Source organism: Pinus tabuliformis, chromosome 1_1 (genome assembly GCF_031772625.1).
Source record: "Pinus tabuliformis cultivar Carrire ecotype Pingquan chromosome 1_1, CPIR1, whole genome shotgun sequence".
Taxonomy (NCBI): domain Eukaryota; kingdom Viridiplantae; phylum Streptophyta; class Pinopsida; order Pinales; family Pinaceae; genus Pinus; species Pinus tabuliformis.
Window position 1 is genome coordinate 37,150,230 of NC_142297.1, and position 13,576 is coordinate 37,163,805.

Below are 13,576 nucleotides of genomic sequence, written 5' to 3' on the forward strand. Positions count from 1 at the left end.
ACAAAGAAAACCACGCCATGTAAACAACACATAACTGCCTCCACTTAAACCCGCCCCCATAATGGTTAACAAAATTATATTTCATGCATTCTATTTTGGAGTGGGTAGGGTTTGAACTTGACCCACCTCCATGCCATCCACCAATTTTAGCCATTGTGCCAACGACAATGTGCCCTGGAAACTCTGCCCATGTCGTCTTATTAAAGCCAACCTCATTCGACCATGGGAGGAGAACGAAAGATGAAATGGAGAGAGGGCGCCAATACAATGAGGAGGCCCGAGAATGTAGTTCTGTATAGAAGAACCATGCCCAGGTGTAACCATGACGCAGTTCTAGGAGGCAGAACCTTGACACTTTTTTTGAGACGAGGAATATTCGTTTGATGTTGAAGATTCCTTAGGAGGTAAAATTTCATTTGATCATACTATAATCAAGTTTACAATCATTTTTCTCATATTTTCATAGCAAACACAATGGAGAGGTGGATTCACCTTTTGAGCAACAAACTTTCATCTTCCCAGTGGAAGAGAATCTTCGAGAATATTGAGGGAATCTTCTAGATTCCTTGAAGGCTGAAAATTTGACAAAGTCAGAATACAACCAACTTTATACTCAAAAGTCTCAGAATCTCACAAGGATCATGATGGAAAGATCAGATTTGTGATTTGAGTAGCAAATTTTCAATTAACCTAGAAGAGGGAATCTTTGGAGAACCACTGGGGAATCTAAAACATTCCTACATGCCTAGATTTTTCCGGTGTTAGAATTTGACAAGTGGATAGTGAATTATACACCTCTCGATGAAAAAAGTTTAGTGGTGCAGTCATTTTTTGCAGCTGAGACTTCTATTTTTCAACCATTTTATAGATTGGAGTGACAGTGTCATATTTCAAAGTGTGGACAATCGGTTCTATGTCATTCGATGCCACGATTTCGATGGTGCATTCAGATCCAATCGTTGAGTATTCTATTCTTCAACCATCATTAGAGTTGAGGTATATGAAGTTTTGTTTTCATGTGCTTCTTTGATCATTTTATATGAGATGTACTATGTTGTTTTGATTCCTCCTTGATGTATGATGCAAAATATTTGTGTCTATTTCATGTGAGATGTATTCATCATGGACTGTTATGTATGTTTTGATTAAGACTCCTTTGTTTTCATGATGGAAAGATACTCATTCTCACCATGGGTGCTTTTGTTGAGATCCCTTTGATGCCATGATGGTAGGATACTCATTGTTAACATGTGTAAGATCATGTCATGTTGATAGGAGGTCGATTGTGAGTCATAGTTCCTATAGCGGAACATCTCGTGGAGAGACGTTTCCACTCATGTAGAGGGCACATGTCCTTGTATGACAGAAAACATAGTCCATGTACATCTTCACCATTTCTAGCACTAAATGAAGCAGCCAACACCATCTTGGTGCCGGGCCCTAAGGTATAGTCCACACTGGATGAAATTCGTTATCAATGTCTCTTGTTTATGATTTACTGATCATCATTATATTTCCATTTTATTAAGCATGAATATATGTTCATTTATGCTCTTATAGAATACAATTCTAACTACATCACGAAAGCAAAAGATATTAGTTAAATCTAGAAGTTGAGTCAAATCGGATTAGTCCCCTGCGCTTCTTGACTGGGAAAACTCGACCCTCTTGTTGTTGCCTCTCCAGATTTAGAAAACCATCCTCTGGATCACTGTCCATGCCCCTCACTTACTTCTTCAATCTATGGCTCTCTGGGAGTTGATTGCTACTACTATAGAAGTCGATCTTCCAAGGAAATCAAACTACTCAAGTGTCTTCTCCAATATCACATCGATATCTTCTTATAATCCATTGTTGGAGCAACAACAACCAACATTAAAAATTAATCAGGGGCTAGAATCATCTCTGGATTTATCTATATGAGTTTCTAGATGATTCTCACCTTACCTCAATCAATACTGATTAATTAAACATATTCCGTAAGTTTAGAGTCAGGGAATATTTAAAAATTGGCTAATAATATAATTGATACACTTCTAGGTGGAATTTCCTAAAAAAAAATCTCGGTTTTGGAGATACCATGTATTCTAGCCTCTCCACCAAATGTCATCGCTAGAACACATATGATGATACAAAAAATAACACTCCCTCTTAGCAAGGAATGTGTTCTAGTTTTGCACACCCTTCCACAACACTCTATCTCTGTATCATCTCCTATTATTTTGTTGATGTCTAGAAAGAAACTTTATTGGAAATGACTACATTTCTACCTCAGTCACAGCGCTTCTCCCTTAGTCATAGTGTTTCTTCCTCAATCATTGTGTTGTTTCCTTAGACACTTCATTGTTCCCTCTGTCACTGCATTATTTCCTTAGTTGTTGCCCATCAACCACTGCACTAACAACTATTCATCTTCCCCTGCTTGTAGTTGTATCAAACTATTTCATATGTGTTGCTACTGACACTACCATGTTGCTACCAACTCTACATCTGCACTTCAACTCCCTCTCATCTATTTTTTATGCAGCCACAACATCTATAACTAAAAAGAATAAAAAATATTGAATCAACTACGTTCAGTATGATACATCTATCTCCTAAGTCTCTAACTACTACTAGCCTCTGCAATGTCACTAAAGAATTTGCATCGATGCTGACTCTGCACTATGCCATCTGCACTACTACCAACTCTGCACTATGCTCCCAGCATTTAACTACTACTAATCTCTGCAACTGTGACTCAGTCTCTAACTGCATCAACTGCCACTGATCCATCCTACTACTGAATACTATGGGCCCCCATAGCTAGGTAATCATCCATGAGTTGGACTCCTCAAGGACCCTTCCAAAGCTTTGTAGTTCTCTGGGACCGTAGTACCAAATATCCACACCCCACTCCTGGAGGCATATCTGCAAACATCGTGAAGTATTCCTCCAACCTTGAGGAAAACCTATCGATCTCTATAGAAGTTTCATGTTTGTCCTACTTATCTGACTTATCCTTCTTATTGATAGGACACTGCGTGCTGTAGTGACCAAGTTCACTGCATATGAAGCATTTGGCCTTTGACAGGCCCTTCTTCTTCTTTCTTTGCTCCCCCTGCCCTTGACTGTGACCCTTTTATGTGAGGGCCACTTTCTCCTCCTCCTTGCTAGCTGCAATCTGTCGATGCTGCTTCCACTAATGGAGCTCTTTAACAGAGCTCGTCTCAACTCCTCCTACTGCAAGTAGACCAACATCATGTTCCACTTTGTTAGCCTATCTCTGCCTAATATGCTTTGGACAAAGACCTGCCAATCCTCTGAGGCACTATGGAGTGCCAATCACACTAGCTCTGTTGGTTGAGATGTTGCCCCAACAACTGACAGTTGGTCTCAGATCTCTTGAATCTTGGTAAGGAAGGAATTTATGTCTTCCCCCTTATACATCCAGATGCATCTCAACCTCTCAAGAAACATCTTATGTTGCTCATAATTTCTCTGGTATAACTTGTAGAGAGCAACCCACATATGTTTGGTAGTATATTTTCTAGCTATATGTGAGACTATATGATCCCTAACTCCATCCATGATCAACCGCTTCACTCGCACCATCTCCTTATATTCTTTCTACTGATCCACATCCTCAGCAACTACCACTACATTATCAATGGAGGCTTTCATGACATATTCATCTAGAAAGAAGGACATTCCTATCCTTCCACATGACATAGTCGGAAGCTCCATCCAACCTATCATGATCTCTAAGACCTATAGTGGTCATCTCTGAAAATGTCAAAAACTCCCTGTGCTCAACTACTACTTGCATTCGTTCTTGAATGTGTGATCCTGCAAGTTGCCACTGCTAATATGGAACTGGAAATTTGAACTTCCGAGACTCGAAATTCCCTGAGGAAAAATTTCCCTCTATGTGTGCTTTTCTCTTTTCCACCCCACATTGGTTTTGCTTTAGAAAACTGCTGCAAAACCCTTTGCATCAGCCAAAAATATTCCTAATGAAAAAATATGAGTTGCTCCCTCTACCTTTGGAATCACTTGATCTATAAAATTTATTTTTTCAGCCTCTTTTCTCAAAAAAATTGAACTTCCTCAAATAATTTGGCCTCCTGGAAAAGGACTACACTGCTTCTTGGAATTTCGATGTGCTACTCCCTCTGAGCTGTGAAATTCTCTTATTTTTCTTCTGAGCTTCCCGACTAATAAATCACGCTCACATACCATGTGAAAATTACAATACTGGAATCCTATTACAACAATTGGAAATTATTCTCCTAATTGTTAATTTTATTTAACAATTTATTTGTTGTTTTCTATGACAAATACTGAATAAATCACATTGCAACCTTCACAAATAAAACAGCGAAAAATAAATAGCCTTCAAACTAAGAAAATACTAACACACACAAAAAATAAACTGATACCATTATTTTATGACAAATTTCCCTCGAAATACCTGATCCAATTAGATATTGGTGGCCACCGCCTATTCCTCTTGGACCCCCACCGTTGTTTATTTTTAGTTTCCTTAATTGTAGCACAGCTTACTATTTTTGCTATTTTTTAGGTCCTAAACTTTCGGAGCCATTTTGAGGGACTAAAAGACATTTTTAGGGAAAATAGAGAGATTCGTGAAGTTCCCCAATTACCTACCAATTTGTTTTTTGCCTCCTCTTTGAGATATTTGAAATGAGGTATTATGATAGAGAAATAGAAATCATATGCCAAAGTTACGACCCCTGGAAGTTGATGTACCAATTTACCCAAACGGAACCCAACATTTTTGTGCTTCATCTCCTAGGGTTAGGTTTTTGGATGTTTAGCATTTTGCATTGTTTCTCTATAATAAATAGGCCTTTGAGACTCATTGTAACATAGTTCATAGGAGGTAGCTACGACATCTCTTCTAAGAGATAAGCTACCATCGCCCGAGCTAGTTTATTTTTATCTCTGTATGTAAGCATATTTCAGTTATTTGATATTAATGAAATCAAGTTTTATTTTGGCTGCATCTTTGTGTATGTTGGTTTTTCTATATTTTTTGTTTTTACACAGTATTTTGTCACACCTGCTGCACTTCCATGTGACATACCCTGAAGTACCCGAAACATGATCATTATATAGTCTGCACATCAATGTATACAGCTTAGATCCCTCCTTTAACTTTGCTTAGAAAATCCTTGGAGCTTTCCTTTAAGAAATGCCTCTTGAAACCCTAAAATGAGAGTCATCACCCTTATGAAGCTCAAAACTGCGATGATCGCCTGTTTCACCTTGTCAAGCTAGTGATAGCCTCTCTCTGTTCTCTCTCATACTTGCGATGGTCTCAAAAAGGAAGTTTTCCCAAAGAGGATGAGAAGCTTCGTGATCTAGAAGCTTCTAGAGCAGTGAGATGGAGGTGGTTTCACATAGATGAGGTCGAATCCTCCTAATTTGACCTCTTGGTCTCATCCCTATGAGATACCTCCTTGAGATGTGGGCCTAATCCTATCTTTGGAGGAGGTGTAACTTCCTCTCCCAGCCTATAAATTTCCCCTCTACCATTCCCAAATGGTTGACTTATGTCCATTTTGCACCCCTATGTTGAGCTTGTGCTTAGAGGTTATTCATTAGATTTGGAGAAGGAGTGTTGGAGGTTTTCTTGGCTTGGACTTGGATTACCACTCAAGGAGAGCCTTTCAACATCAAGGTTATGGTTGTAAGCTTCCCCTTTATTCTTTAAATAATAATACAACTATTGGTTCATCTTCCAAAAATATATATGTTTGCATATGTATTGGTTTGGAATTCCTTGATCAGCTAAATAGGTTATTATTGGATTTGTTATTAGTTTTTGTATGCTTTGTTGTCTCTTGGTCAGTTGTGTAGGTACATAAGCGTTGGAAGAAGCAAGAATAGTCCATGACAAAATCGGTTTGAGGATTTCAACAAAGGAAATCAGATTAGCATCAGAACAAGGTAGGCCTTCTCTCTTGTTAACTTTCCAATTATAATATCTAGACCCACTCATTGGGCTAGAGGGATCGTCTCTGTCCATAGAGAGGATTAACCTTGTCAACAGTTGCGTTCCTGCATAAGTCCAGATCAATGGTATTAGAGTAGTCTACTCTTTCTTTGTTTTTCTTTGCAAGTCCCCAACGAGGACTGGGTATAAGCAGTTAGGGCTCAATCTAGTTGAACCTTTTCAAGAACAACTTCGCAAAACCTGACAACCTCCAATGGCAGAAGAAAATAAAGATGAGGGGGCAAGAGATCCTTTCAAAGTACTACTCGAGGAAGCCCTCAAGCAATGGAGGAATGTGATGATGGATAAATTTTCCCATATCCTTCGATAACTACCCACAGATGATGCATCTTCATGCAGAAACAACTCTGGATTCCCCACTCCTTTTAAGGTACAAGTTAACTTTGATATTCCCATATTTCAGCACTAGATAGAAGCACATGTTGTAACTAAATGGTTAAATATGTTGGAACGATATTTTTCAGTTCATGACTTTTCCAATCGGGAAATGATTACTTTTTCACTTCTCAAAGCCACCCCACACACCAAGGACTGGTGGGAAACTTTCTATGAATAAAAGGATGAGAGAGAATCCTCACTGTTTTTAGCCGCACCCACTTGGAATTCTTTCTAAGACACCATCAAGGAATAATACTACCCTATAGGGAGATATGAAGATAAATACATAGAGTGGACCACACTACAAAAAGGAAGGGACTAAGATGTGTTGGAGTTTACAAATGGTTTCCATACCCTTCACTTGAAGCTGGGTATCAAGGATTTTGAGCGGAATTTGGTACTCAAGTGTTGTGACTTTCTACAAAGGTACATGCAGGATGAGATGGAGTTCCTAGACATCTCCTTTCTCGACACGGTGTATCGATACACTGTCAAGATTGAGTAGAAGTTTAAACATAAGAAGCGAGGCACCCCCAAACCATAGAGCAAATGAAAGAGCCAAGGAGGGGTGACCCAAGACAACCCTCTGAAGCTGAAAGAAAAGGAAAACATCACGAAGCCAAAGAAGGAAATAGGAAGATGATATGAGTTCCACAAGGGCTCCACTCACAACACAAGTGAGTGTCAGACCAAGCAATCACTACTGGCTAAGCTGATGCCTTCCCAATTAGACACATGTTGAGACTCTGAGTCAGAACTCGACAAGGGGAATGAAAAATGGAGGAAGATCATTGATGTGGATCCCAGTACCACCATAGCCACCACCAAGGTCTAGAAGAATAGGCTTGAAGATCCAGAGGAGGGGGAACACCTCTTCCTCTCACAAATGTGGGTGAAGGGTTCTTCTCTGTAGTTCATTGTCGACAACACGATCCAAAAGAACCTCATTTCAGTAGAGGTCATGAAGCGGCTAGGCCTACTGTTACACAGCAATTTGTCACCGTTTGTCACCGTCCCTGTTACCCCTCTCCCACACACTGGAGGACTCATTCCGGGACCTGTGAGAAGTGACATGACCTAAAACCACTTGCATCATATTCCTCTTAGTATGAGCTTCATTTGCCCTGAAGACACCTCCTGCAAAATATCCATGAAAACAGCTCTTTTTGCATTAGCGCGGGTCCACAGTTCACTGCCCGCGCCAATGAGGGAAATCCTCTAAAGAGGGTGCGCCATTGGCACTCTGTCTCAGAGTCGCACTCGCGCCAACCGAATTGAGTAAAGTTTTCAACGAACAAGCTTCTGAAGGTTCTCCTTAACCCATTCACCAACTGAATCTATGTTGAGCTAGGATGGTTTGGCTTCGAATCTCCATGGAAGGGAAGTGGTTTGCCACCTTTCATGGAAGTTTCCAAGTGATAAAGCTAATCCCATGAATAATGTGGTTGGTCCTATCTCTTTCCTCTCTATCTATAAAAGCTTGCCTCTATGCCTTGAGCAAGCTAGTCAGTAGTTCCAGCATAGTGATAGAGAATACCAGGAGTTCAAGAGTTTGAAACTGCAAGAGCCTTCTTTGCACCCATAAGGCGAAATCCAAGTAAGGAGATTCTTGTCACCCAAAGAGAGAGAGGCTTGTTCCCATGCCAACAAGCTTTGCAAGACTTGTGTAGTTGACTACCCAGCCAAAGGAGGATTTGACATCAAAACAATGGTTGTATTCTTCTTTGTTATTTATCAATAATAGATGACTATCATTATGGTTCCACTCTCATTGTCCTATGTTTGATGTTGAGTTATATCTTTTCTGATTGATATATAATTGCATCTACTAGATTTTATGCTTGTATTCGTGTTATTCTTTGCATGTGCAGGTGTCCAATCACGGAGATCGTGGGGATCGTGACCGGCCGAGGCAAAGGAATGAGAGTGACGCCTCTTCTATGAATATTAGCGTTGGAATCCAAGTAGGTCCTCACCATCCACTTTTTATTTGCAATTAGGAACTTGCGTGATAGCATTGTGTGATTGTTGCTAGACCCGGTCTGGGCTAGTAGGGATCGTCTCTGTCTGTAGAGAGGATTTACCTCCACAACACCTACCAAATACAACACACCTATATTCCTACACCATCGGGAAGCTTCACCAAGGATAAGATCTCCACATCATTCAATAATGGCGCCATCCCTATAGCATCAAGCCCTTCATGGATGAGGTACTGTGATATGTTTCTCCTCTTGAAGTTTGTGATGTATTATTAGGACAACCATACTTGTGGAAGTGACATTTTGTATATGAGTCTAGACCTTGCTCTGTGATTATTACTTTGGGTGATAAGTTGTACATGATACGAGAGGTAGCCCCACCTACTGCCATCTCTTTGATCACTGCAAAGCAATGTAGTAAGATCATTTCTCAGACCAGGAAATTTGTTTTCCTTATGATTCTCCTTTAGGGAAATAAGAAGGTTTTGACCACGACTTCTAGATAGGGCTCCCACACACAAAAACAACAGATGGAGAATGTTGTGGAGGAGTACCAAGACATTTTTGCCTCACCTACATGGGTACCTCTGTACTGTCAGGTCAAGGAGCTCCATCGATCTGACCCTAGCCATGCCACTACCCAATCAACTAATCTATTGAATCTTTTTTCTGGATAACGGTGAGATCAAGAGGCAGATTCAAGAATTGTTACAGAAAGTTTACAACAGGCCAAGCTCATCACCCTGTAGGAGCCCGATTGTATTGGTATAGAAGAAGGACATGACCTAGAGACTCTATATTGACTATCGAACACTAAATAAGATCACTATCTAGAATAAGTAACCAATCCCACATATTTATGACCTTCTGGACCAACTCTAAGGGGAAAATATTTCAGTAAGATTGAATTGAAGTCTGGTTATCACCAGGTGCCTATTGAACCCTCTGATGTGTGGAAGACTACCTTCAAATACAAGAAGGGCTTTTTGAATGGTTTTTCATGCCTTTCTGGTTGATTAATTTCCCCGCAACCTTCACGAGATTGATGTATGACTGTGGTGAAGTAAAATTATAAGTGCGGACACGAACAAATTCCTCTAGCCTGATAATGGGTCTAGCCACAACATATACATTCTATGGAAGATTTCCTTAGGTTAGAATCAATCAAAAGGGTCTACCTCTTGGTCGCTTATCCTATTTGATGATGTCTTCGCTTGCCCGCTCCAGCTATCTCTCACTTCCTTCTTCAAGCTCCTGAAACAATTAAACAACAACATACAAAAAACATAATAATAGACAAATTGCAATTCAACCTAATTAACAAGTCAATAAACATTAAGCCATGAATATGTAATATTATAAAACATGTAGGAAATCAATTGATAGTTGCATATATTAATATCAAAGAGATATTACAACCATTGGTCTTGACGTTGCAGTCTTCTTTTGACAAGGCCAGGTTCCCACACACTTTTGTTAGCATTCCATGATGGCTTCAAACAACAATAGTTTTAAATCTCTTCCCTTTAGGCTTCACTCCAAACCAAAACACATTTCTCCCTCACACAATTAGATAGGTACAACTAGTAATAGCTTGCTTGTCTACTCCAAACCAAAATAGCATCAACACTTATCCAAAACTCTGCAACTATAACACTCACACTAGCATGTGCCTGGGAAGAAGGGAGGTTTATATAGAAAATATGGATGGGAGATGGATCCTCTTCTCATGGGAGAAGGAATTATCTCTTGAGGTAGTTCCATAATTATAGGGGAAAGGAGCCCAAACTGTCATCCTTGACCCCATCCGACCAAACCATTTATCAGACTTCCGTTATGGAGCTTCTAGAGTTGGAAGCTTTGACTCTTTATTTAAAAAACATCAGCATGGGGGAGACAAAGGCCATTAGCATTGGTCTTTTAAACTGGGAAAAACAGAAGTTTCAGGGGAAATGGTGCAAAATGGAAATTATCTGCTCATGAAGAGGGATATAATGGGAGTTTCTTCATGAAGGAAAAGCATGCAGGGTTCACTATAGAGGTCCTCCATGATCAAGGAACGGGGAGTATAGGAACAATGAAAAAATATTATGTAACAGATGCTCCCTAAAGCGTGAAGGTCGAACTGGAGTGAGGGATGAAATGATTTATGAATCAGTGCAGGGAACCAGTCTTCCACCAGAAAACATGCAAGAAAGTATAGATACATATACATAAACATAAACTGAGATCTCCGTCAAATGATACATGAATCATGGGATGGAGGCAACGATCTAGAGATTGCTCATGTAAAAGGATTCAGGTATGGGTGCAGTCATCCATATAATGAGAAGGATCACATATGATAACTCATGGTCTCGTCACAGCTAGCCATATGAAAGAGACATGCATATCATCACAACCATGTAGAACCACTTCGCAACTTGAACTTTTGTGAACTGAGTCAAGGGTCTTGCGCTCCAACACAACCTGATCAAAGTACAGATCCTAGCATGCGAATAGATGTGTTGACATCAAACATGCTAGAAAGTTGCTTCACTACCAGTCAATGATGTAAATTGTTAACAAGCGTGAGACAAACCACCAATAATGAAAATGGTCCTCAAGGTACTATCAGCACAATCCACAATATTTTGATATAGGAACTGAATTCAAACACCCGTGAAATCACTCGATCGAAAGCCAGTGATGTAAACTTATCATCAAGTGCAAAGAACTTACCATTAGGGCATGCAAGCTCTAAGGTACTGGAAGGGAGTCTCTGGGTCAACTTCTCGGGTAATGAGCCAAAGTCAACGGATTGTGACCATGTCAAAGGATGGCTATAATGAATCCCACATCATCGACGTGAAAGGAGAGGATGCAAAATTATTTTGGATGATACAGAGAAACAGAGGTAAGTGTAACTGCAGAAGGAAAAATCTTGAACAAATCAACTACACAACCGAAAGTTTGGCAGATTTTGGATCCATGGGATTGGTGTTCATGATGATGCAGCAAAGATTAAATGGAAGGCATAAATGAACATCCCAAACCCAAGAAGGTCAATGATGCAAAGGAGGATGTCCCAACCTGACATGAAGCAAAGAGTGTCATGTTCAATAGTGAGCTGCCGACATGACTGATAGATTTCCAAATTTCCTCCCCACCATTTCTGGAAAGTTCCCAATTATTTTTTAATCTCAAGCTTGAAGGGGATAGCATATTATTGCACTGTAAGTTCATCCTTTAGACGAATCCAACCTAGTAAGTTTAACGAGCCCTAGGAAGGAGAAGCTCTTGTTCGTCATGGTGACAAATCCGATGTCGTTTAATAGTTTAACAAGTTCAACAAAGGTGTAAGTTGGTATCTTTATCATGTTTAGAGACTTTGAAAAATACAGGTAAAAGAAAACTCCACATGGTCCCTTTTCGTACATTTGTCTCTCCATCCTGAAAAGGTAGAAAACAATACTTGAGAGAACCACTTGACCATTTCAGTCAAGGAGTACCTTTTTTGTAAATAGTGCCTGTTATACTCCTATACCAATAGGTGTCATATTTCATGATTGACTTGTTGAGCTCTGTAATATGTTCATTCTTTTCCTTGTTGCAAAGGTTTTCCATATTATCAAAAAATAAAAAAATGTAAAAAATGTAAAGAGGGTATACCCTAAAAGAAAAATCAAAGGGTGAAAAGAATAAAATGGTCAAAAAATGAGAAGAAATGAACCGCAATTAAAAATAGACCAGGAAAGTGTGCAAGTCTAAATGGCACTACGTTTTCATTTTTTGTAATAAGCATTGTGTGCAGCATGTTAAATTATGCCACAATTGATGAATGTCCAAACAACTTAATCTTGGCTAGTTCATATTTGAATTTCTTGTTTTAAAGATAGAGAATAAAATCTGACCAAACTGTTTAATCTTGGCAGATAAGTAGATAGGTAGAGTAAATAAAAAGGAGCTCAACAGTTTAATCTGAGCCCTTGGATGTAATAAGTGTAGACATAGGTAGGCTTACTATGCAAAGAAAAGAAAAGTTGATGAGGGTTTGCCAGTCTAAGTGCACCCAAACAAAGAAGAAAAAATGTTAGGCCAAAGTAGGCGGAGTAGGTAGAATGGTGTTGCAGAATGATACTTGTGATGGATCATCTCTAAAACGTGTTAACTTGTATTTTTATCACAATTGCAAGGCAGACATTATACTTGAAGCAGCTCAAGCAAGACAAGATTCAATAACTAACTCCCCTTCATACTTTTCCCAAAGATTTCACATTTCCCCTGCTGTAAAATACTAATCACTCCAAACCACTCATCTCATTTCAAAAGAAGTAAAGGAATAATGGAAGCCCTTTTTCATCCAGAAGCCTCTACAAAAGCCAACGGTGATTCTCAATTTGGATGTAAACCTTATTATGTAAATGCATCACTACATATCCTGAAATCACAACCAAGAACCACCGCAACTTGAACTTTTGTGCTGAGTCAAGGGTCTTGCGCTCCAAAGTACAGAAGACATGCTAGAAAGTAATGATGTAAATAACAATGAGACAAACTTAATGAAAATGGTCCTCAAGCACTCCACAATAGATTCAAACACCCGTTCACTCGATCGATCAACAAAGAAACCATTAGGGCATGCAAGCTCTAAGGTACTGGAAGGGAGTCTCTGGGTCAACTTCTCGGGTAATGAGCCAAAGTCAACGGATTGTGACCATGTCAAAGGATGGCTATAATGAATCCCACATCATCGACGTGAAAGGAGAGGATGCAAAATTATTTTGGATGATACAGAGAAACAGAGGTAAGTGTAACTGCAGAAGGAAAAATCTTGAACAAATCAACTACACAACCGAAAGTTTGGCAGATTTTGGATCCATGGGATTGGTATTCATGATGATGCAGCAAAGATTAAATGGAAGGCATAAATGAACATCCCAAACCCAAGAAGGTCAATGATGCAAAGGAGGATGTCCCAACCTGACATGAAGCAAAGAGTGTCATGTTCAATAGTGAGCTGCTGACATGACTGATAGATTTCCAAATTTCCTCCCCACCATTTCTGGAAAGTTCCCAATTATTTTTTAATCTCAAGCTTGAAGGGGATAGCATATTATTGCACTGTAAGTTCATCCTTTAGACGAATCCAACCTAGTAAGTTTAACGAGCCCTAGGAAGGAGAAGCTCTTGTTCGTCATGGTGACAAATCCGA